At 43.5% G+C, this 26,815-nt stretch overlaps 1 pseudogene; it reads right to left on the reverse strand.

The window, feature by feature from the left end:
• Positions 1-16,475: 16,475 nt before the first annotated feature.
• Positions 16,476-16,593, reverse strand: LOC126210926 (5S ribosomal RNA; annotated as a pseudogene).
• Positions 16,594-26,815: the final 10,222 nt, after the last annotated feature.

Consider the following 26,815-nt stretch of genomic DNA (forward strand, 5'->3'; position numbering starts at 1 on the left):
TGGAGTCCACCTTTGCCTCTGGATATGTCTTACAGTTTAAAATCTTTGTTTTACCATTGTTTAATCAGTCTGAAACCTTCTGGTATCTCCACGTCTCTTCATGTATGCAACCTTCTTTCATGATTCTTAAACAAAGTGTTATGTATAATTAAATTATGCTCTGTCCAAAATTCTACTAGATCTCATCATACATTTCTTCAATATCTTCATCACCTGTTGAGCTAATTGGCATATAAACTTCTAGTACTGTGGTAGGCATGGACTTTGTGTCTATCTTGGCTACTATAATGCATTCACTATGTTGTTCATAGCAGCTTACCTCCATTCCTATTTTCTTCTTCATTATCAATCCCACTCCTACATGACCCCTGTTTGACTTTGTTTTTGTGATCCCATATTCACCTAACCAGAGGTCCTGTTTCTCTTGCCACTGAACGTCACTAATTTCTACCATCTAACTTCAACCTATCCATTTCCCTTTTTAAATTTTCTAACCTACCTGCCTGGTTAAGGAATCTAACATTCCACTTTTGTTTCTCCTGATGACGACATAATCCTGAGTAGTCCCCACTCGGAGATCCGAATGGGGGACTATTTTACCTCCAGAATATCTTAATCAAGAGTACACAATCATCATTTAACTATACAGTAGAGCTGCATGCCCTCGGGAAAAGTTACAGTTGCGGTTTTCCCTTGCTTTCAGCAGTTCACAGTACCAGCACAGCAACCTAATTTGATTGATCTTACCAGGTCAGACCAGTCAGTCTTCCACACCGTTGTCCTTGAATCTACTGAAAAGGCTGCTGCCGCTCTTCAAGAACCACACATTTGTCTGGCCTCTCAGCAGATACACCTCCATTGTGGTTGCACCTATAGTAATGGCTATCTGTATCGCTGAACCATGCAAGTCTCCCGATGGCTGTGGCTCTGGAATGAATGTCACATTGAAATATCAATATATATATCCTCCTTATGACAGGACATAATTTTCCATGTAAAATCTTTCATCCCCCTTATGACTATCGATGCAATGAAATCGCAGTTTTCCACCTCACTTACAACCAAAGACAGTCATTTTCTTATGTCAGAACACTGACCACAGTAACTTTACATCCCACTTTATAAGCCTGCTGATCACAGTGTGTCTATCACACCCCCTGCTAAGGATTTGTTTGTCTTCCGAGTGTTACTAGCGTGTCTCAGGAAAAGAGACGTTATCATTTCATACACGACCAGACGTTAAACACATGATCAGAACGACCATGTTGCTGTCACCCTGCACTAAATCCGGTCTTGGTTCTATAGGCAGGCACAAAAATAACTAACGATATCCATGTTAAAAACTATACATGTTTTATAAATGGTATTGCTTCTGAATGAAGTAATCTTCCACACAAATACTGCGATGTTGAATATAGACAGTGTTCGTGAGGTGTGTATTAACAGACCGAAAGTGCGGGAGCATGTAGCTAGCTGTGTAAGCTCATAATAAAATCACCCTTCTCACCGAATTTAGAAAGTGATTCAGCTAAGGAAAGTGGTATTAAACTGATTTTTGCAGATCCCTCACGCCACTGCTAGATATTTCCCACGCTAACAAACAGTAGTTGTAATGAATTCTGTCTTGATATCCATGTGTTTATAGGCGAGGGAGGATGGCAGTTGACAGAGAATGATCACATACAGTAGATGATGTGGTATGTCAGTAATCACTTAAAAAATGCAACGCTAGATTGAGGTACCACACCCTGAAGGAGATCTGCCTCTCTCGGAATGCATTCATGTCTCTGTCACCCAAACATTCTCTCTACCCTCGTTATCTTGTACCATCGAACAGAGAAAAACTATGAACTGTAAAAAATTCACTAACGTCAGCCAGTAGAGAACTTGATATGTTATTACCATGTCCCTCTCTTCCAATAACTCAAAAAGAAATGCTGTCTGCATGTTGACATTGAGCTATGTGGTGAACCTATTAAATATAAAGATATTGATCCATTGGAGCAGGTAGCCAGTGTTCGAAGTCGCTTACACAGACCAGTGTAAAGTTTCGTGGCCCATACTGTAGGAGAACCATATCCCACAGATTCTCAATCGCAAGAGAGTGGTCCTGTGTTATTCTTTCATAAGCAGTTCGATAACTGTTTTTCTGCTGTAACACATCCAAGCAGTATACGACTACAGCTTCGTACACTGCCATACATTTTGTTTTCCCACCGCACCTTCGAGGTATGTGTCAGAAGTATTAGTCATGCGAAGTGCAATACAGGACATAAATGTAACATCTGACATACATCCACGCTGCAAGTTTTCTATCCCACTCACTGCAGTGTCAAACTTTAAGATGATAAAATTACTTCCTTCTACACCAAAAAAAAAAAAAAAAAAAAACATAGATTCTTTGTGATACATGGTCAATACGGCTTTGCAGAGGTATATAGCGCCCACTATTCAGTCTGACTACTAATGTTCGTATTAGTCCCATAAAATGTCAGCAACAGCAAGTGCCTCTTACAAGCAAACAGACAAACGAATAGCAGCTCTGTTCGACATGTGAAATTACGTGCCATACTGAACTAACACTGGAAACAAGACAACTGTTAAGCAAAAGTATACATAGGATTTTCAGAACCTCACAAACAGCTGTCACTGCGTTTATCAAAGTGAAGACTCGATTTATGTCCAAGATGTGGCAGAGAAATGGAGTACTTGGCACATATCTTCGTTCATCTAGAGGAGGGTGCTGAAATACGTTTTTTATCAATGGACATGATTGATCACACATGTGTTGGAAGTCCTGCACTGACTGGTATGGAGATGTTTGCTGTTAACGGTTGCAGGTAGATAACGCTCTAAGTCACATATAAAACAAGCAATTGTGTACAAGTCGATCGCAAGTTATATCACATAACTCATGCAAATTTAATTAATTGCTCAATTAAACTGATAAAGTGGGAAGGGGCTATTCAAATAACTCAGGCCTGAAAGTGTGCTTGTATCGGCAAGGGGGAAGAGGCTCGGTTGAAAGTTTCCAGATAGGTAGTGGTGCTCGAGGGGAAGGGTTGGGGGGATTTATTGGTAGGACAGATTATCTTCAGAGGGTCACAAACCAAACCTCAGGGGTTCACAAACCATTTAGCAGAACAATAGGTTAAGGAGAGTAGGAGGGGTCATAAATCAATCGTGTTTGCCCCTAAATGAATGCATTAATAAAATGTCCCAGAATATATATTGCTCCCCTACTAGTACTGGCAAGCTATGCCAGTAGCGCTCAAGTAAGTGACTGGTAGGCCTGGTAAGTGATTGGTAGGTAACTCTTGTTGGTGACTGGTATAAAAAAGCAATTGTGTTTTGTTGCAGCAAAGCATTAAGACTGCATGGCAGTTCATTTGCGGCCACTGATTGTACTGCTAAACCTGGGGCAAGCGGTTCTGCTGGCTGATGAGCACAGGCTGTCTGACAGGCTGGAACGCTGGCAGCCATGTTGTGGGTAACTTGTAGCTGTCTTCCCTGTTCAAGGTTGTTAGGGCGTTCGATTATTTCAGCGAACTCAGCCCCCTCTCATATTTCTATCTTACTCTGAGTAATTCGACTTTCCTCTCTAATTGCATGCGGTGAAAAGACGCTATTCCTTCACACGCGGACTTCCCACGCAGTGTCTCTCGTCACCCGGGTGGTCCGGTGACAGGCGGGTTCTGCTGATTTTGAAAGGGTTAAGCCGAGGGATGTGAGGGAGTCGAGTGGATGCTTTCCAGATGCCGACATTGTCATAAGGGTGGCGGCGACACGCCCACAGGGGCCTGACGGAGCGGCTGGGCTAGAGATTCCGTTAGCTCGCAGAAACTTAGTGAAAACAGTCTCTGGCGGGCTACCAGCAAGGCGTGGGAATGACTTGTGTTCCCAGGCAGTCTTGGCGGGCAAATTCCTGCGTTTTCTGCAAAATGATAACTGTGATTGGTTTGCTCAGGGAATAGCTCCGTGACGTAGCAAAATCGCCGCAGAAATTGGTGCCAAATATCTCCATTGGTGGAATAGTACTGGATCGGCAATAGAGGGGAATTTTCCGCCGGTTTTCGAGTTGCTGATTGGAACGTTTAACCACGGCCACTGTCGTGGGGGCGGGAATGTGCTGTGTTTGGCTTGTACGGGTGCTCTTGAGAGGGTTGGCTCTTGCCTTTCGGTCGGAGTAGGTTACAAGACTGAGCTCTCGCTGCTCTGGACAGCCGGCCTTCCGTTGGCTGTCTAATATACTTTTATTTGATTGTAACTGTTTGACGAAGTTGCTGAAGTTTCGACTTCAACGTAACTTTCCGAGTACAGTCGGCAATTGAGCGTTCTGCGTACAAGCGGCCTATGTTGTTGTCTTCAGCAGTTTTGGGTAAAGTAGACTGTATCAGAGTTACTGTGTGACTTCGCTTGTTAAAATCAATCACTGTACCGTCAGTGATTGTGTGGCATGCCTTCTTCATCTCCCTCAGAGGCGCATTTGTATTGATAGGGAGTCTTTAGAATGGAACAACCAGACCAGGATAATTTCTTTCTGGCTATACTCGTTACATTATCATCACCCCTACTGGACGTCGAAGCAACCAGCCATCGCTTCCGGTACGCCAGATCGTGTCCTTGCAGTTAAGAAGACAGCTTGGTAATGTATGTCCGCAGCTCCGGCAGATTAGGGAATTTGTTCTGTGATAATCAGAGCTCAGCAGAGCGCGCCTGTTCCCGTCTTTTGTTACGTGGTTCTGTCTTGGATGTGTATTGCCTGAGTTCTTACTACTGTAGCAGCAATTAATGTTGGGTTGGCTGGGTGTTTCGCTTAAGATTTGAGTTGCAAGGAATTGGCTCCACATAGCACTTAGTCATAAATCTCACAATCTAGTTTATGGACAACCACACATTCACAGCATTTATTTGAATATCCAATTTGATGTATTGTAAATGTTTCATGTGTTTTGTTTACTATTTTGAGTTTAGTCATAATAAATCAAATTGTTATTTTGGACAGAACTTTCATTCTGTTAATCGGTAGAGCAACCCTTTCATTTCTCACTACGTTAATGAAACTTTCCTTAATTTCTATCCAATTAAATTATTTCAGGTGCCAAACCCTTTTCTACTCCACTTGCAGGATCGATTACAGTCAGTTCGCGTTTCTTCTTAATCCATGTGCAACAGCAAAAGTCGGAGTTAGAAAAGGGGGGCTTAGAGCATCATTTCCATATGAAGATTCGAGAAGAATTTAGTGTTAAATACACTGCTAGCCCCGGTACCTCGCAAGCTGTCGTGCAAGCAAGTGAGGTTCTAGAAAAATGGTAGAACAGCCACATTTCTGGTGGTGTTCAGCAGCCACTAACTTGTTGTTCTGTCCCAGTTGTATGTAACTTTCACGCTCTGATGCTCAAGTACTAATGGGTCTCCCAGTTTCACCAACATAGACTTCACTACATTCACCCTGAAGGTAGTAGACACCTGCAGTGTGGAGTGCATCGACAGGATCATTACTCGATGTCAACAGATCTATGTACTGGGTATATCATTACTAGGAGCATTTCAGATGATACCTGCTACAGAGTACTGACATGAGTAAACGTAACAATAGCGAGTGGGGGAGTGTCTTTCTCATTAGGCAGATTCGCAAACCACTGTGCCATTCAGGTACTGTGGCTTTGCAAAGCTGCATGGGTACTCTACCATGCCTCCCTCCGCAATGCAAATTCCCATTCACACTTGCCTAATAAACAAGAAACCCAGGTTCAGATACTGGCCATGGTACAATTCGTCGCTTCAGAGTGCATATATACATCATAGACTTCTGAGATTTTAAAATTTCTTTGGAACCCCACAGGTTCATTTGATTGAAGCATCTTTGCCTGGATTTCAGGTAGGAACCCCCATTTCGTTCTATGGTGAGCTTCTACTCCAAAAATGGTTCAAATCACTCCAAGCACTATGGGACTTAACATCTGAGCTCATCAGTAACCTACTTAAACCTAACTAACCTAAGGACATCACACACATCCATGTCCAAGGTAGGATTCGAACCTGCGACCGTAGCAGCCTCATGGTTCTGGACTGAAGTGCCTAGAACCTCTCGACCACAGTGGCCGGCTTACTATTCCAATACAGTCGTAGGACCTCTGCAATGTAGTTCGAGTTTAGGAGGAATATCACGTGGGCTGAGGAGCGAATGGGAATTTGGACTGAGGAGGGTGGCATGGTAGGTTTGTCCGTGCCACTGTGCGAAGCCAGTATGACAGGGTGGCATAGTGGGTAGTACATCTGTACAGTGAGCAGGAGACCCTGGTTCGAATCTCAGCCTTGGTACAAATTTTCATTTATCACTTCAGTCTGCAAATATACATAATTGATGATTGGGACTTGAAAAGGTCTGTGAAGCCATACAGTTTCATTTGATTAGTAGAGAGAATACACAATTAAATGAGCAGATGATTTGGGGATGTTTATCCTGCGTAATCTGCTTCCATCGCCTAGTGGTCAGTGTGTCTGATTGCTATGATAGGCATCCATGGTCAGTTCCCAGTACTGCCAGGGAACTTTCCTCGATGGTGGTTTGGAACTGGGGTGGGAGGGCACGACGGGGAACTTGAGCTCACTGAACGCGAACTGAACAGCTGCTAGAGTGAGTAGTTGCATTTCCTAAGTATGGAAAACTGACGACGACTAGGTGAGTAGTGTCCTGAGTCTGTACCCCTACACAATAACACCATTGGCAGAGGATGGCGTGGCGGCCAGTCGTTACTGAGTTCCCCATCAGGGCCAGCACACACTGCTGGTATGTCGTGGGAAAAATAGTACACAGAGCTGCTACATCTATCAGAAGCGATGGGTCCAATCTAGCTGGGTACCCAGTCGAATTAAGATTGGGTGACAGGTCACTTCCCGCTGCTTGAGATCTCTGCCACAATTCATCACTCGTACTGGCTGGTGAGCAGTGGCATTACAGTCTCCAGCCAAACAATGACCAGATGTTTTTATTGGATGAGATATAAAGAGATATGAGAGATACGAAGATTGTACTAACCAGAGCAAAATACGAACACCATCTGTATTGAGGTAGGTCAGGACAGCAGGGATACCACAAGGTCCTGCGTTACCTTGTTGAAAGATAAGGTCATACAGACCTCAAAGGCAGGACAATGTCTCTGAACAAGTCAGAAATATAATGTCTGCTGTCCAAATTACTGTCTATCTGAACTAGAAGTGACTGTGTTGTGAGGATGTCGAGATGCTTTTCTCACAACCAGCACTCTTCTGAACAGGCAGCTGCCACTCCTGTGTCCATGGTCATCATAGGGTCCACCAATGTCCCTGCCGTTGCCACAACGGAAGGCGCAGCAGTGCTCACCATGCTGATAGTTCGTGGTGCTCCACACATTGTTGCATTGTCCAGTTGGATACTTGACTTGTTGTAAGCAAATTCATTTCCTGACTCAGGCTACATGACATAGCTGTAAGACCGTACACAGGCAAACAAACAATACGGCTATCCCATCTGGCGCTACTCGCATGGGACCACTGAAGTCCTGCATAGAGTTCAGTATGACCGTCCACAGCCCATAGATTCTATATTCTATGTAAGACGTGTATATTTCTATTGTCTATTGTCAAACCACAATTTTTGAAAGATGTTTATATTTTATTAATAGGATTAAGTTGTTGTTGTTGTGGTCTTCAGTCCTGAGACTGGTTTGATGCAGCTCTCCATGCTACTCTATCCTGTGCAAGCTTCTTCATCTCCCAGTACCTACTGCAACCTACATCCTTCTGAATCTGCTTAGTGTATTCATCTCTTGGTCTCCCCCTACGATTTTTACCCTCCACGCTGCCCTCCAATACTAAATTTGTGATCCCTTGATGCCTCAGAACATGTCCTACCAACCGATCCCTTCTTCTGGTCAAGTTGTGCCACGAACTCCTCTTCTCCCCAATTCTATTCAGTACCTCCTCATTAGTTATGTGATCTACCCATCTAATCTTCAGCATTCTTCTGTAGCACCACATTTCGAAAGCTTCTATTCTCTTCTTGTCCAAACTATTTGCCGTCCATGTTTCACTTCCATACATGGCTACACTCCATACAAATACTTTCAGAAATGACTTCCTGACACTTAAATCTATACTCGATGTTAACAAATTTCTCTTCTTCAGAAACGCTTTCCTTGCCATTGCCAGTCTACGTTTTATATCCTCTCTACTTCGACCATCATCAGTTATTTTGCTCCCCAAATAGCAAAACTCCTTTACTACTTTAAGTGTCTCATTTCCTAATCTAATACCCTCAACATCACCCGACTTAATTCGACTACATTCCATTATCCTCGTTTTGCTTTTGTTGATGTTCATCTTATATCCTCCCTTCAAGACACCATCCATTCCGTTCAACTGCTCTTCCAAGTCCTTTGCTGTCTCTTGCTTAAGTAGGAATAATTAATATTTGTCATGTTGGAAATAATTGTGGTAGCAGTGAATGTCTGCACCAAAGTATTGTTGGCAAGAGAGACCGCACATTGAAATAATTTTAAAACGGGCGGGAGAGACCGTGTATGGATACATTTTAAGAAAAGAGCTGGAAAGACCACGCATTGATACATTTTGTAATGGTAGCAGGGATTGTCTGCACCAAAAAGCATTGTTGGCAGGAGAGACCGCACTTTAGCGTTCGTAGGAAGTCAGTAGTAAGCGAGATGTGAAGCGAGATGTTGAGAGAAGCGGTGTGCCTGCCAGCCACCAGCTATGATTTATAAGAGATTATCAGCTAACTATTATCATAAGAGGAACTAATATTATTGATTTTTTTTTTTTTTTGAGAAACTGAAGACTACTGAAGGCATGTTTGCGCAATGCTAGTTGTAAGATTATTGTATAAAGTAAGTCCCATTTGAACGTTTGTAAAATCATTTCATTCAGAATATAATTAATTTTTGCCAGCAATATTGCATTACTGGTTATAATCCATCTCAAAAACCATCAACTTAAAACTTCGCAAAATTTTATTGTTGTCAAGACAAAGTTTAACTATGAATTACGTAACTTCAGTCAAATTAATTAAAGAATAACGTCAGCTATGCTATTAAAGAATAACGTCAGCTTTGCTATTAAAGAATAACGTCAGCTTTGGTAATAAATACAGCCACTTATTATGACAGCCCACCAGTAGCTAATAGAGTATAGTAAAACAGAGTAAGTATATTCATGTCGCAGTTCGATGTAGCAGTCAAATGGCGATCCAGTAACAGTAAAAAAGTAAGGAACAGTTTTGGGTTATTGCAGGTAACGACTGTTTCGTCGAAATAATCATAAAATAACTTTTAATAAGCAGCATTTAAATTTGTATGCGAAGATTGAGAAAGAGAATTAATTTCAAAGGGAAGATTTCATTTGTAATTATTAAGCAAGAGATGGAAATGCTAAGGGAAGGTTTCACAGGTTATTGTAAAAGGGAAGGTTGCGTAACAAATGAGATATAGAGGAGACGGGATGGTTTCACTCAAAAGAGATATAAAGGAGACAGTTATTGTGTAACAAAAGAGATATAGAGGAGACGAGAAGGTTTCAGGCTATGTTACATAGCTGTAAGACCCTACACACGCAAACAAACAATACGGCTATCCGATCTGGCGCTACTCACGTGGGACCATTGAAGTCCTGCATAGAGTTCAGTATGACCGTCCACAGCCCATAGATTCTATATTCGCTGACAATCACGGGATCTCTGACTACCAGGAGCGGAACGATAGTAAACTGCAATCTCGATGTGCCACAATCCTGTTGGTATCGAATTCCGACATCTGCTGGCAGACATTTCTCCTTCTTACACGATGCATAAGACGATCTTATCACAAACAATCGATATATAACGGGATTTCTTAATGAGAAATTCACTCCATAACCTCTCATTATACAAGATGATTCAGCTGCCCTTACTGACGTCGTTTTATGCAACCCACAATGCCTTCAGAAACCACGTGCGAGGCTTTCATATTGCCTCGCTGGCTACGTGCAAACTATTAATCTTACACAAAAAATCGACAGGACCCTTTTGTAGGAAATTTAATTTTGCTAAATTTTGTTCTGGAATATGTTTTCGCTAGAGGAAGTAGTTTTCGAGTTATTCATGAAACACATCAAAAAGTGACCTTCAAATGCAGCCTCCACCAGTCAGTTTTTCCAGTATGTTGTTCATGGCATTACCTGCTCCCACTCTACAAAAACTTGTGACTCCAGGAATTGTTTCCCACGCTCCACTTTTTCTGGTCTTCATTGACTGGCATGATTATGCCACCGGCTTAGTCGAGCACTTACGAATTCTAAAACTGACGTTCGTGTAAATTTTACCTAACGCTTTTGGGAATTTTAACAGCATAAAATGAAAAATGACATCGTTGTATTCTTCAGGCCTTCTGATCACGAAACTACTGTGCTAATAAGTGTTAAGTTTGGATCGAATTTCCAACGTAATTAGTAATAGCGTTACGTTCACAAAAGTTGTTTTTCCTTCATTTCCCTCGTGGGCACATTTAAATTAATAATGTTTAGGAAATCGCCGACTATGCTAGTGGCCTAATAAATAATAAATTTTTGGTCTCTGTTGAGAGATTAAAAATGGTCGAATGTCGGGAATAGTTCGTATAGTCGGCAATTTTTGTACGGTGGTAGGAGGTCTCTTTTATACGTACTTCTCGAATAACTCGAAAACCGCAACCTCCAGCGAAAACGTATCCTAAAACCAAATTTTACAACGTTAAATTTCCTACAAAAAGGCACTGTTCAGGGACAGCTGAAGTATGTTGCACACAACATGTAGATGGTGTTACCTCATCCACTTTTTGCAGTCAAGATGAAATGATGATCATTTGAAAAGCGAACCATGTTGTACACTTAGTGCGAATTTAATGTTTGTTGCATCCAGTCTTCATGGAGTTGATGTACACATCCATACTCTGCAAAACACTGCGAAGTGCATGGCCGATGGTATTTTATTTTCCATTATGCTAAGAATTAAGCCGCTTTTACACTGAAACAAGCACAAGCGAATGTGCAACAGAAACGAAAATTCTCTCTGGCGCAAATGCTAGACGCAAGTGAGCAAACGGCATTCGGTCGTGTACGACTGGCGTTCGTTTCTGTTCCGATTTTTGCCGGTACCTTAGCGAACCATCGAGGAAAGTTTACATCCTCTCCGCTTTGTAGCCAGCACTACAGAGAGCTTTCGTCTGCGCCTTGTCTACTTTTGGTTGGCTCTGAGCACTATGCGACTTAACTTCTGAGGTCATCAGTCGCCTAGAACTTAGAACTACTTAAACCTAACTAATCTAAGGACATATACGAAGACAGTAACTAGTTCTCGAAAGAACAGTTACTGTTGATGACCGTGCAGCTTTTCCCTGGAATAAATGATGACTAACTGACAACCTCAGCTGCCGACAGGTGTTGTTATACCTCGATGCGGACAGCTGAAAATGTGTGCCCCGACCGGGACTCGAACCCGGGATCTCCAAAGCGTGCGCGAGTAACGAGTGGGTGGGCAAATGTCTATAAGGTACAATACATATATAGAATTGTGGACAATTGGGAACGTGAGTCTCACGGGAAGCGTGCAAGGGATAAGTCCCTGCAGTCGCGCTATTCATCTGTGTCCTCGGTGGCTCAGACGGATAGAGCGTCTGCCATGTAAGCAGGAGATCCCGGGTTCGAGTCCCGGTTGGGGCACATATTTTCAGCTGTTCACATCGAGGTATAACAACACCACCTGTCGGCAGCTGAGGTTGTCAGTTAGTCATCATTTATTCCAGGGAAAAGCTGCACGGTCATCAACAGTAACTGTTCTTTCGAGAACTAGTTACTGTCTTCGTATATATAGTTAACGGCTACCCAGTCATTGACCTTCGTCTGTGAGAATGCGCACAGGTTGCCCAAACTCTTACGGGAATCGCCAAAGCGTGCGCGAGTAACGAGTGGGTGGGCAAATGTCTATAAGGTACATTACATATGTAGAATTGTAGACAGTTGGGAATGTGAGTCTCACGGGAAGCGTGCAAGGGATAAGTCCCTGCAGTCGCGCTATTCATCTGTGTCCTCGGTGGCTCAGACGGATAGAGCGTCTGCCATGTAAGCAGGAGATCCCGGGTTCGAGTCCCGGTCAGGGCACACATTTTCAGCTGTCCACATCGAGGTATAACAACAACACCTGTCGGCAGCTGAGGTTGTCAGTTAGTCATCATTTAACCTAAGGACATCACACACATCCATGCCCGAGGCAGGATTCGAACCTGCGAGCGAAGCGGTCGCTCGGTTCCAGACTGTAGTGCCTAGAACTGAACGGCCACTCCGGCCGGCTGCCTACTTTTGGTGTTGTTCAAATTAGTTGTATGAGCGATAAAGTGGTTCTAAGACAATTTAATATTGCTGAGACAAGATTATACATGTGATACGCGGTCTTGGGATGCGAGAGATCCACAGTGCAAATGTCAAAATAAAAGAAATGTGACTGGTATATAAGCACTCAAATATCCTACTGTGGATGTGATAAAGACGCTAATGCTTGCATAATGCGGGAAAGGAGTGAATAAACACAAGCTTCGTACCTCTTTTTATTAAAAAATGAAAACCACCATAAAATTCCTTGAAAGTAAACAAGTGGGAATTTCTATTTACACTGTAAGACAAAAGAAAAAAAAAGAAAAACAAGGCACCACGAAGGAATTATCCGACTGGGACGGTAATAGGCAAATATGATGTACATGTACAGACAAACAAATCATTACAATTTCAGGAAAATTGAATGGTTTATTCAAGAGAGACAGCGTCAGAAATTGAACAAGTCAATAACGCATTGGTCCACTTCTGGCCAATATGGAAGCAATTATTCGGCTTGTCTGTGATTGACAGAGTTGTTGGATGCCCTCCAGAGGGACATCGTGCCAAATTCTGTCCGATTGTCACGTTAGATCGCCAGAATCCCGAGATGCTCTGAGGGTCCTGCCAATGATGCACCAAAAGTTCTCAATTACGTTCTCAATTGCGAAGAGATGCGGCGACCTTGCTGGCCGAGGCAAGGTTCCGCAAGCACGAAGACAAGCAGCAGGAACTCTCGCCATGTGCGGGCGGCCGTTATCCTGCTGAAATATAAGCCCAGGACGGCTTAACACGAAGGGCATCAAAACGGGGCGTATGGGACGTGTCGGGCCATATGGCGGGCTACAATCAGGTTAAATTCCCACCGCTATCCGGGATTCCTTCAGACATGTCTTAATGGTCATTGGGGGCCTCAATTCGAAGCATGATTCATCACTGCAGACAATTCTACCCCAGTCAATGTGAGACCAGGCCGAATATGTGTGATTGTCTCATAACGGATAGGTTTTGTTCATTTGTTTATTTTTTATTGATTTGTATTAACAAGCTACAGTTCCCCACACACAAGGGGGCCTTGGGTTGCAGCCGGCCGGCGTGGTCGTGCGGTTCTAGGCGCTTCAGTCTGGAACCGCGTGACCACTACGGTCGCAGGTTCGAATCCTGCCTCGGGCATGGATGTGGGTGATATCCTTAGGTTAATTAGGTTTGATTCGTTCTAAGTTCTAGGCGACTGATGACCTCAGAAGTTAAGTCGCATAGTGCTCAGAGCCAAGCCTTGTGTTGCCTAAATGGTTACTCTTAAGTGGATTCAGAGATAGCACAGAGTGACAACAGGGACCGAAAAATTCAAATGGCTCCGAGCACTATGGGACTTAACATCTCAGGTCATCAGTCCCCTAGACTTAGAACTACTTAAACCTAACCAACCGAAGGACATCACACACATCTATGCTCGAGGCAGGATTCGAACCTGCGACCGTAGCAGCAGCGTGGTTCCGGACTGAAGCAGGGACCGAAAGATGGCAGCAACTTAGCTCAATGTAAATCAGCGAAATATATGTTATACCTTGAAAATAATACACTGAAAAAAAAATTCATCTTTTTAGTGGATACTGATAGAAAATGAACAATTATAAAAATATACCTTTATGGACTGTTAATGTAGAATGGATGTATGCATACATTTAGTTTTTTCTCTGCAGCAGGTACATAATAATCTATAGAATTCCATTCTATAAAAAATATAAAGAAGGAACCGAATGGTTGTACACTACTGGCCATTAAAATTGCTACACCAAGAAGAAATATATTATACTAGAACTGACATGTGATTATATTTTCACGCAGTTTGGGCGCATAGAAGTCAGTACCCAGAATAACCACCTCTGGCCGTAATAACCGCCTTGATACGCCTTGCATTGAGTCAAACAGAGCTTGTATGGCGTGTACAGGTACAGCTGTCCACGTAGCTTCAACACGATACCACAGTTCATCAAGAGTAGTGACTGGCGTATTGTGACGAGCCAGTCGCTCGGCCACCGTTGACCAGACGTTTTCAGTGGGTGAGAGATCTGGAGAATGTGCTGGCCAGGGCAGCAGTCGAACATTTTCTGTATCCAGAAAGGCCCGTACAGGACGTGCAACATGCGGTCGTGCATTATCCTGCTGAAATGTAGGGTTTCGCACGGATCGAATGGAGGGTAGAGCCACGGGTCGTGCCGTCAATGCGAACAAGAGATGACCGAGACGTGTAACCAATGGCACCCCATACCATCACGCCGCGTGATACGCCAGTATGTCGATGACGAATACACGCTCCCAATGTGCGTTCACCGCGATGTCGCCAAACACGGATGCGACCATCGTGATGCTGTAAGCAGAACCTGGATTCGTCCGGAAAATTGACGTTTTGCCATTCGTGCATCCAGGTTCGTCGTTGAGTACACCATCGCAGGCGCTCCTGTCTGTGATGCAGCGTCAAGGGTAACCGGAGCCACGGTCTCCGAGCTGATAGTCCATGCTGCTGCAAACGTCGTCGAACTGTTTGTGCAGATGGTTGTTGTCTTGCAAACGTCCCCATCTGTTGACTCAGGGATCGAGACGTGGCTGCACGATCCGTTACATTCATGAGGATAAGATGCCTATCATCTCAACTGCTAGTAATACGAGGCCGTTGGGATCCAACACGGCGTTCCGTATTACCCTCTTGAACCCACCGATTCCATATTCCGCTAACAGTCATTGGATCTCGACCAGCGCGAGCAGCAATGTCGCGATACGATAAACCGCAATCGCGATAGGCTACAATCCGACCTTTATCAAAGTCGGAAACGTGATGGTACGCATTTCTCCTCCTTACACGAGGCATCACAACAACGTTTCACAGGCAACGCCGGTCAACTGCTGTTAGTGTATGAGAAATCGGTTGGAAACTTTCCTCATGTCAACACGTTGTAAGTGTCGCCACCGGCGCCAACCTTGTTTGAATACTCTGAAAAGCTAATCATTTGCATGTCAGAGCATATTCTTCCTGTCGATTAAATTTCGCGTCTGTAGCACGTCATCTTCGTGGTGTATCAATTTTAATGGCCAGTAGTGTATTTAAATAAAGCATACACCTGCTTCATAATGTTTGTTATGATAGTCTACTGGAATGTACAGTGTAGGAAGGTGTGTAGAAATACGCATCTGGAATTATTTTCTGTCATTCTCTTGTAGACATTATTGAACCAGTGAGTAATAATGTCCAAACGTACCAGCCAGAAAGAAAAAAATTTAACCATTATTCATCCCTATTTTTACTGAACTGTGAGTTGTACATTGTTCAGTCACGTTCTGGAAGGCGCCGACAGAGATGTGGTGTCATGCCGACACCAGTGCCGTGGACAGCTGTTCCAGAATTCTGGGTTGAGGATCCGTGGTGCGAACAGCGTGATCCAGGAGTGGTGGCCAGGGGAGTACAGTAAACTCATCCTGGTGCTCTTCGATGCACGCACGAACGCTGCGAGCTGTGTGACACATTGCGTTGCCCTCCTGGTACGTGTCATTGGGCCGAGGAACTGCACCTAGCGGTGGGCATGCTCCCCAAGGATAGATGCACGCTTGTGTTGACCCACTGTGACTTCCAGAACGACGAGATCAGCTCGGGATTCCCCAGACCCTAACGCTCCCTCCTCTGGCCTGGAGCCCTATTCTGTATCATTCGTACTGATCGATGCAGTAGGTTAGCCTCGGTAGTGACGTAATTTTCGGTTCTTTATCCGAAGCTGCTATTCTGTAAGCTTTTGAGACTTGTTACCGATTGGTCCTCCTGCCAGTTTTTAGACAGCTGTCCCGTGCGGTTTTAGGTTTCGGTGTGGCCCACACGTTCTGTTCGGTGTGATTTATTTAAAAAAAAAGCACTCCGCCTTCAGGCTACGAGTGGCCTACCGGGACCATCCGACCGCCGTGTCATCCTCAGTGGAGGATGCGGATATTAGGGGCATGGGGTCAGCACACCGCTCTCCCGGTCGTTATGATGGTATTCTTGACCGAAGCCGCTACTATTCGGTCGAGTAGCTCCTCAATTGGCATCACGAGGCCGAGTGCACCCCGAAAAATGGCAACAGCGCATGGTGGCCTGGATGGTCACCCATCCAAGTGCCGACCACGCCCGACAGCCCTTAACTTCGGTGATCTCACGGGAACCGGTGTATCCACTGCGGCAAGGCCGTTGCCACGGTGTGATTTATTTACACCTATAATTTGTTATTTTAGACATATCGAGCGGTTTTAGCTTCGGATTTAGTGATTGTGTTACTGAAGATCACCAGGATGCATCCAGGTGGAAAGTGTGTTCATAATAGACTGTTTTCCTTTGTTAGAAATATGGTTTGTTCAAAATGGTTCAAACGGCTCTAAGCACTATGGGAAACATCTGAGGTCATCAGTCCCCTAGACTTAGAACTACTTAAACCTAACTAACCTAAGGACATCACATCCATCCATGCCCGAGGCAGGATTCGAACCTACGACCGTAGCAGCCGCGTGGTTCCGGAGTGAAGCGCCTAGAACCGCTCGGCCACATCGGCCAGCAATATGGTTTGTATTACTGTGAATGATTGTAACATAAAAAAACACAGTCAATATCCTCACAAAATACCTATTATTTTTACGTAATTAAGACTTAAATCATTAAATTTGAAAAGTTGGGCTCTGTTTACGTGTATCACAAGAGTGTTAGCTGAAATTACTAGTGACTTCTTGCACTAGTGACTTCCACTGCACGTAAACGGAAAATTATATTACTGTTGGATACACTGGTCACGAGATGAAGTCATAAGAACTGAGCCGCATGAAACTGAATTTCAGGCCAAATTTCACTAGACTCAGGTTAAACGGTCAAAGAGTAGGGCGGAAGACAATGGAGAGAGAAAGAATAAGGAGATGGGGTAACATCATAATGCAATAAATACACACCAGGCCATCGACGGGTACTAATGCTAGTCGAAACATATTAACTCACTGCACTGCGGCTGTTCATTTCAAAGAACTGACACTCCACATCTGTCGTAATTTCCATGTGTCACTTCTTTCGTGTCTCATAAGGAATTAGTCATCGCCGTATCATTTCACTTTTCTTCGCTTTGTTTTCATTCTAGCTACTGGGACGACGCGTGCTTATTTGCCGATAGCCAATTTTTGAAGTAACAGAGCATAAGAAAAATAAATTTTCCTATTCTGCAATCTTGAAGGAGAAAAATTCTAACTTATTAGTAATGTACATGCGCAATACTAATTATACGTTATATGAAAAGTACTTTCCTATTACATCCCAAGATTCGGACGCACCAATTCTTCTGTTCTTACTAAACGCAATGAAAGTGCTTCTGACCAATCTTGACTCCCTCACCAACTACCAAAACGAATTCTGTAGTTTTTGTTGTAGAGAACGCAACAATACCTATTGCCTGGAAAGGCTAAGTGCCAGGAACTAGGTCACGTGACGAGGTACAGCGAGGCTACAGTTAAACTAGCGTCCAAGCAGAAGAAGCAAGAAGCTCACAATATATGTGACTGATGATGTGGATAAATACATTATCAGGCAGCAGTTTCTATAGCGTTACGAACAATAGAAAGAAATACGAACTTTGCGAAAACTGCACAACTTTTGTCAAATGAGCTTCAAAGCTAGGAAGGAAACCCTTAGAAGCAATGTTCTGTCTACGGATTTTCGTTTTAGAAGGTGTCAAAATTAACGTTTTGTTTTGTGCGGACGAAAGGGCATTGTTGCTAAGAGACCATACTTTCTCAGGTTTTCGTCAGAATCAAAGCGACCAGTAGTTTACTAAGATGAAACACGGATTTACACGCATTATACAGTAAATAAATGTTGGCAGTGATAGTGTGCGAGTAGTATTGTCAAACAAAAGTGTCGGTCAGAGTTTAATTGCTGCTCGTGCAGGCGCAGACAGGTCTTCCATGGCTCAAAAACCAAAACGTCCCACTATCACTCAGAAATTGACAGCAAAAATTTTCAAAAATACGTCGAAACCCAACTTACGCCAGGCTTATTAGCAATGTCTTTATTCCTTGTAATTACTCACAGCGTATTTACCCATTCGGAATACTTCTAGCCATTGTTAAGTGTTGGACATGTTTCCATAATGCGGGAAGAATAAAACACTCCGAAACTGCCATTGAAGGGCTTAGCAAAATTTCTTCAGGCATAACATGTAACCGCAGTATCGAACGTTGCATAGGAATTTCCAAATTAGTTTTCGTCTTCTGCAAAATTAGTTGTGAGTAGACGCGCGGCGCGTAACACGCTGCCAGCGCTCCACTTGTAAGAATACTAGCGTGTACTAGACTTGGCCACTGTTTCTATGTTTCGATACGGCGTATCGATACGTGGAACTGTTTCAGTGTTTCGGAACGGCTGTGGTTCACTATTTCGAAACAGTGGTGTTTCATTCCGCCCCTGTCTCGGATAGCCGGACCAGATTCGATTTCGAGCCAGACACAGAAACTGTATCGTTCTTTCAAAATAAGGCTGTTTCAGTCCACCTGTGCTTAGAACGGATTAATTGTATCGAAACAGTGATGTTTCATTCCGCTCTGTGTCGGACGAGATTCGGGCTCGGCACAGGTACTGAAACACAACATACCACTTCGTGAAACACTTTCAAGAGTGTCGAAATATTTTGACAAGCAATAGCATGAAGCTATGAAGATATCCGAAAATAAAGCTTCGTTTCTATCTGACTGTCCTGTTCCAAAATGGCGTAACATCTGCTTTATAAACACTAACCAAACATTAAAACAACGCATACTATTCACATTCAAAATATGTGAAAATAATTCAGTTACATTACACTTTTTTTATAGCATACGTTTCTCTGGTCATGTACAATAATCATATTAAGAAACGCAAGTAAGCATATAACATTTTGAATAAAAAAAGGCGTAGAGTGACATTAATAAGACATATACATAAATTTGATATAGGTATAATTGCAAGCAATCTGTTTGACATATCACTGATAGTGTAATGGTGAACGGGAAGGGCTGGGAAGCATGGTGAATTTATAGTAACGGTTCGAAACACCTTGAAAGACAAACTTTTTTCTGTTATATTTTGTTATTTATTCGAATTATTTGGCGTTATTTGTGGGTCTGTAGTCACTGTGCCTATTATCCACAATGATTCCCTTTGTGTGCATGGAAATTAGCAGGATGGATATATTACCCATACTAACGGAATGTGGGAATCCCAGCAGCATATCCGTTGTTTCTGCAGTTTGCTCCCACCTCCAGTTCCGTTCGTGGTGGTTCTTCAGTCTTCAGCTATGGCTGTCCTCAGCCAATTGAAAAGTATGAAAGTCACACGACAGGAAAGCAGCGCATTTGCTTCAGGCAATACGAAACTGCCAAGACGCCTAAGTGATAGTTTCATACTTTCTGCGATATGATTAGAGCTCTCGCACCTCATTTAAGTTTATATCGACATTCAAGATGATAAAATGTGTAGGTTTATTAGTTTACAAAACACAAACTATTTCACTGTTTGGAAAAAGCGTATCGAAACTGTGGTGTCACCGCCAGACACCACACTCGCTAGGTGGTAGCCTTTAAATCAGCCGCGGTCCGTTAGTATACGTCGGACCCGCGTGTCGCCACTATCAGTGATTGCAGACCGAGCGCCGCCACACGGCAGGTCTAGAGAGACTTCCTAGCACTCGCCCCAGTTGTACAACCGACTTTGCTAGCGATGGTTCACTGACAAAATACGCTCTCATTTGCCGAGACGATAGTTTAGCATAGCCTTCAGCTACGTCATTTGCTACGACCTAGCAAGGCGCCATTATCAGTTACTATTGATGTTGATTCATGTACCGTCAAGACGTTCTTCATTAACGGATTAAAGTTAAGTATTCCACCAGCTACGTCCTTTTTTCTAAATTCTAATTTCCTTGTCCTGTTCCAGACCTCACGCCAGCCTGCCAACCAAAACAGAAACATTGCAACGTACTGTTTCGTTTGTTTCGAAACAGTTACGTGTTTCAGTTTGCCCATGTCTAGCGTGTACGCGAGACTGCTTCCCCCTCTCTGTTCCTCCGGCGTAAACACGACGGTGCTGCCACAGTGGCGAGGAAGAAATTAGTCCTCCTCCCTCCCCTTGTTCAACAGTGGCGGCCGGCAGGTAGCCGAGGCGCCATGACACAGTTCCCGAAGTCGCTCCCTCTGAGGTTTGGTTTGGAATCCCATCTTGGGCATGAATGTTGAGTTTGTCAAAAAAAGAAAAAAGGTGGGGTGGAGGCAAAAAAAGGGGGCGGCAGATTTGCCGCCCCGTGCGGCCGCACGTTGCGCACGTGCCTTGCGCCTTCCCTGAAGTTACACGCTTGATCTCCCATTCACACCTCAGCAGTCGCCGTTCACCCCTGCGATCTGAGGCCCGTGATGCACCACGACTGCTTCGTCGCCAGTGTCGGATAGCGCCAGTTTGTCATACACAGTATACTTCAACCACGGCGACACGCGAGCAGTTTACAGGCTTCAGTTTTGGCAGATGCTTCCATCGATGGGTTTAACGCACGTTGACATCTACGAGGGCGGTTCAGAAAGTAACCTCTGATTGGTCACAGTGCGGGTTGTGGGGGGAGTAGCGACGCCATCTGTGCGTTCACGCACTCAACAGGTCAGTCGGCATCAAGCCGTGGTCGAGTGAACGTCGTACCTGCGCTAGTTTAGTTTTTGTGGCAGTTTGAAATGTGTGCTGCAATAGAAAACCCCGCCAAATGTGAAGTGCGTGCTGTCATAAGGTTTTTTACAGCCAAAGGATATTCTGCAGCAGCTATTCATTGTGAGCTTTGTGCCGTGTACGGACCAAGAGTTATGAGTGAAGGAGTTGTCCGTGAATGGGTACGTTTATTTAAAAGTGGACGAGAAAACGTTCATGATGAAGAGAGGAGTGGTAGACCATCATTGGTGACTGACGAACTCGTTCAGACAGTTGATGCAAAAGTTCGTGAAAATCGACGTTTCTCAATGTCGGAGTTGTCTACTGGTTTTCCACAGATTTCTAAGACTCTCTTGTACAAGATAGTGACAGCAAGATGCGGTCACAGGCTGGCTCCAGGCACAAGCGGGTGATTTTTATGCAGAAGGAATTTCAAAGCTTGTGAAGAGATACGATAAGTGCCTCAATCGCTGTGGAGACTATGTAGAAAAATAGTGCAAAGATGTAGTTGTAAGATGTATATATTAAAATATTTTTATTTAACTTGGTGTATTTTTTTAAATCAACCGGAGGTTGCTTTCTGCACTGCCCTCATAACATAGGTGCTGGTTACATTAATGTGACTACACCGTGCAAGACACTATGGACTGGAGCTGCGCCAGAAATGAGAAATCACGGAATCTGGGCTCGCATTATTGTAAAAATATTTAGTTACTTCGGTAAATGAAACGAGAGTCCGTCAAATTAAAACTTATTCAGGAGTGAAAGACAAGAGGTATATTCATTAGCAGGCACAGCTCGTAACTCATGGCTGTGGGGCGGGGGCGCCCCAAAATACATATTAAAATAAATTTTTCAATAACGTGTTACAAAATTTAAATTATCAGAACTCATTTCGCGTATTTTCCTCACGGGTTTAAATAATTCCTGTCAACGTTTTTGGAACTGTTGATACGCGATGTTTTTCGAATTGGTAGTAGCTCTTCTTAGGTGTGCGCCATGAAATTTCGCTTAGCTCTCTGTAGCAGAGGTCTGAAGACGTGGGTTCCTCGGAGTACAGCTCTTATGGCGTCCCGAAGGCTCTGGTGTTTCAGCCCTACCAACCTCCAAACAATTTTCAGTTTCCACTGCTTACATCAAAAGAGAGTGAACGGAGTTGGTGAAATGTCACTATCGGATCCCTGTTCTGTATTACGCTTTGGTAGATCATTAATCGACCTCTAGTATTTTTTTTATTTCCACCATTTGGTGTTCTATGCATCATTGGAATAAGTTTGCAAATGTCCCGGCAGAGTGCACTAGAGTACGGTAACACATGTATTAGCACCTAGTGAGAGTTACACGAATGACGAGGAAACTGCGCGAAATATACACCGCACGTGAAATACGCACCCTTACTTGAATTTCCTTGTTTGATGCCTGCGGGTAACGTGCAATATTAGCAAGTTTCTTTTTTTGAGTGAGGTTAGTGAGCTTTACGTTCTTGCAAATAATAACAGCACACCCCGTGTTCGAAAACAACACAATATGAATGCAGTGTGCAATTTATGAGATTGGGATGGGATATTGAAAGTGAAGGAACTTGGTGCGCCCAGACCCGATGTAAGAATGAAAAAAAAAAAAACGGTGTAAATCCAGACGAGGGTATACACAGTTTTAACAGAGCAGCTTAATTGTGTGCGCTATATCACTTAAAATGCCTATGTTTGTAATATACGTAGAGTGTGTAATTACAATGGCGTTACTCGGGTTGCTCATGTCAACCAGTCACTGCAAAAGATCTGTGACGTCATAGAAACATCACTTTCTCGTAACGCGAACTCAAACGCCGCGATTTGGGCGCACAATACATCAAACGTCTCAGTTTACAAACGAAAATACCAAAAGCATTAAAAAATCAGCGAAGCTAAGAAACTCCGCATTCCAGATCTCTTCAAAACGCATTTAGTACGATTTGTTGCGGTCCACTGTCGAGAAACATGACGTTCGGAGATAAATAAGCTATCTATAGATTTTATCTTGGAGGTAGGTTTTTACGTTGATGTCAGTCGGTAGAGCACTTTCCCGCGAAAGGCACAGGTCCCGAGTTCGAGTTTTGGTCCGCCACACAGTTTTAATCTGCCAGGAAGTTTCATGTCAGCGCACAGTCTGCTGCAGAGTAAAAATTTCATTCCAGGTTTTGATGTTTATTTAGTAGTTGATTATGAAACGGAAAGAAGATACAGTGCGTCGTATTGCTCCTCCCCCTCCCCCCCCCCCCCCCCCCGCTCCCCGCCCCCGCCCTTCTGAAATCTTGGTTATGGTGGCAGACTGATTTGTAGTGTAGCCCAAGGTCTATGTTAGTTCGGATCGATAAATGTCACAGCCTTCCCCAGTACGGAAACCACTATCCGCGCCTCTTCATTAACGTTACTTTTATCTACTTTTTACAGAAGCTGTCGCTGCTAGCGATGTATGGCGGCCACTTTTTGGTCCTACGACTTCCTATTGTCTCGGCGACAATTCCTAGAATATTAAATCCGCACTGCAGTTCGCGAGCGCTCCAGCTGGAACTCGCAGTTTGAGCTCAGCACTCCCCTAGTTCCCGCTCAATAGCGGATCGTATGCGGGAGAAACGATTGTTGGTACCCTGTCTTGTTGTTGTTACTGTATTCAACCCGAAATTTTATTTGACGCATCTTTCAACGATTGTTTACCTTGAGCAATTCAACTCATGTCTGGTTTTCACTTTTGCAAACTGATTTCCTGGGCCGTCATAATGTAGACTGTAGTCAATTGTTGGTCTCCTGTAATGGTTACCCCACCAGACCTGCATTCATTACATAACTGCTGATTCCTTCATGACTCTCTCTCCCGATTCCATCTTATAGTCAGGTTGCGCTAGAGGTTTCTTTTTTGTAGAATTCAGTTCAATGTCTCCTCGTTATTAATGCTGTTCACCCGTCTAATATTCAGTATTTTTCTGGTTAAAATTTTAATTGAGTACCACAGACGCTCCGGCCGCGCCTGCGTGCTTTTCCTGTAACTATCGCCTACGCCACATTCTTTTTTTTTTTTTTTTGTGTCATCAGTCTTCTGACCTCCCCCCCCCCCCCCCCCCCATGAACCATGGACCTTGCCGTTGGTGGGGAGGCTTGCGTGCCTCAGCGATACAGATAGCCGTACCGTAGGTGCAACCACAACGGAGGGGTATCTGTTGAGACACCAGACAAACGTGTGGTTCCTGAAGAGGGGCAGCAGCCTTTTCAGTAGTTTCAAGGCAAACAGTCTGGATGATTGACTGATCTGGCCTTCTAACAATAACCAAAACGGCCTTGCTGTGCTGGTACTGCGAACAGCTGAAAGCAAGGGGAAACTACAGCCGTAATTTTTCCCGAGGGCATGCAGCTTTTCTGTATGATTAAATGATGATGGCGTCCTCTTGGGTAAAATATTCCGGAGGTAAAATAGCCCCCAATCGGATCTCCGGACGGGGACTACTCAAGAGGATGTCGTTATCAGGAGAAAGAAAACTGGCGTTCTACGGATCGGAGCGTGGAATGTCAGATCCCTTAATCGGGCAGGTAGGTTAGAAAATTTAAAAAGGGAAATGGATAGTTTAAAGTTAGATACAGTGGGAATTAGTGAAGTTCGGTGGCAGGAGGAACAAGACTTCTGGTCAGGTGACTACAGGGTTATAAGCACAAAATCAAATAGGGGTAATGCAGGAGTAGGTTCAGTAATGAATAGGAAAATAGGAATGTGGGTAAGCTACTACAAACAGCATAGTGAACGCATTATTGTGGCCAAGATAGATACGAAGCCCACACCTACTACAGTAGTACAAGTTTATATGCCAACTAGCGCTGCAGATGACGAAGAAATTGAAAAAATGTATGATGAAATAAAAGAAATTATTCAGATAGTGAAGGAAGACGAAAATTTAATAGTCATGGGTGACTGGAATTCGAGTGTAGGAAAAGGGAGAGAAGGAAACGTAGTAGGTGAATATGGATTGGGGCTAAGAAATGAAAGAGGAAGCCACCTGGTAGAATTTTGCACAGAGCACAACATAATCATAGTTAACACTTGGTTTAAGAACCATGAAAGAAGGTTGTATACATGGAAGTAACCTGGAGATACTAAAAGGCATCAGATGGATTATATAATGGTAAGACAGAGATTTAGGAACCAGGTTTTAAATTGTAAGACATTTCCAGGGACAGATGTGGACTCTGACCACAATCTATTGGTTATGACCTGTAGATTAAAACTGAAGAAACTGCAAAAAGGTGGGAATTTAAGGAGATGGGACCTGGATAAACTGAATGAAGCAGAGGTTGTACAGAGTTTCAGGGAGAGCATAAGGGAACAATTGACAGGAATGGGGGAAAGAAATACAGTAGAAGAAGAATGGGTAGCTTTGAGGGATGAAGTAGTGAAGGCAGCAGAGGATCAAGTAGGTAAAAAGACGAGGACTAGTAGAAATCCTTGGGTAACAAAAGAAATATTGAAATTAATTGATGAAAGAAGAAAATATAAAAATGCAGTAAATGAAGCAGGCAAAAAGGAATACAAACGTCTCAAAAATGAGATCGACAGGAAGTGCAAAATGGCTAAGCAGGGATGGCTAGCGGACAAATGTAAGGATGTAGGGGCTTATCTCACTAGGGGTAAGATAGATACTGCCTACAGGAAAATTAAAGAGACCTTTGGAGATAAGAGAACGACTTGTATGAATATCAAGAGCTCAGATGGAAACCCAGTTCTAAAGAAGGGAAAGCAGAAAGGTGGAAGGAGTATATAGAGGGGCTATACAAGGGCGATGTACTTGAGGACAATATTATGGAAATGGGAGAGGATGTAGATGAAGATGAAATGGGAGATACGATACTGCGTGAAGAGTTTGACAGAGCTCTGAAAGACATGAGTCGAAACAAGGCCCCGGGAGTAGACAACATTCCATTGGAACTACTGACGGCCTTGGGAGAGCCAGTCATGACAAAACTCTACCATCTGGTGAGCAAGATGTATGAAACAGGCGAAATACCCTCAGACTTTAAGAAGAATATAATAATTCCAATCCCAAAGAAAGCAGGTGTTGACAGATGTGAAAATTACCGAACAATCAGTTTAATAAGCCACAGCTGCAAAATACTAACACGAATTCTTTACAGACGAATGGAAAAACTAGTAGAAGCCGACCTCGGGGAAGATCAGTTTGGATTCCGTAGAAACATTGGAACACGTGAGGCAATACTGACCTTACGACTTATCTTAGAAGAAAGAATAAGAAAAGGCAAACCTACGTTTCTAGCATTTGTAGACTTAGAGAAAGCTTTTGACAATGTTGACTGGAATACTCTCTTTCAAACTCTAAAGGTGGCAGGGGTAAAATACAGGGAGCGGCAGGCTATTTACAATTTGTACAGAAACCAAATGGCAGTTATAAGAGTCGAGGGACATGAAAGGGAAGCTGTGGTTGTGAAGGGAGTAAGACAGGATTGTAGCGTCTCCCCGATGTTATTAAATCTGTATATTGAGCAAGCAGTAAAGGAAACAAAAGAAAAATTCGGAGTAGGTATTAAAATCCATGGAGAAGAAATAAAAACTTTGAGGTTCGCCGATGACATTGTGATTCTGTCAGAGACAGCAAAGGACTTGGAAGAGCATTTGAATGGAATGGACAGTGTCTTGAAAGGAGGATATAAGATGAACATCAACAAAAGCAAAACGAGGATA

The sequence above is a fragment of the Schistocerca nitens genome, chromosome 10, assembly GCF_023898315.1.
Source record: "Schistocerca nitens isolate TAMUIC-IGC-003100 chromosome 10, iqSchNite1.1, whole genome shotgun sequence".
In the NCBI taxonomy this organism is placed as follows: domain Eukaryota; kingdom Metazoa; phylum Arthropoda; class Insecta; order Orthoptera; family Acrididae; genus Schistocerca; species Schistocerca nitens.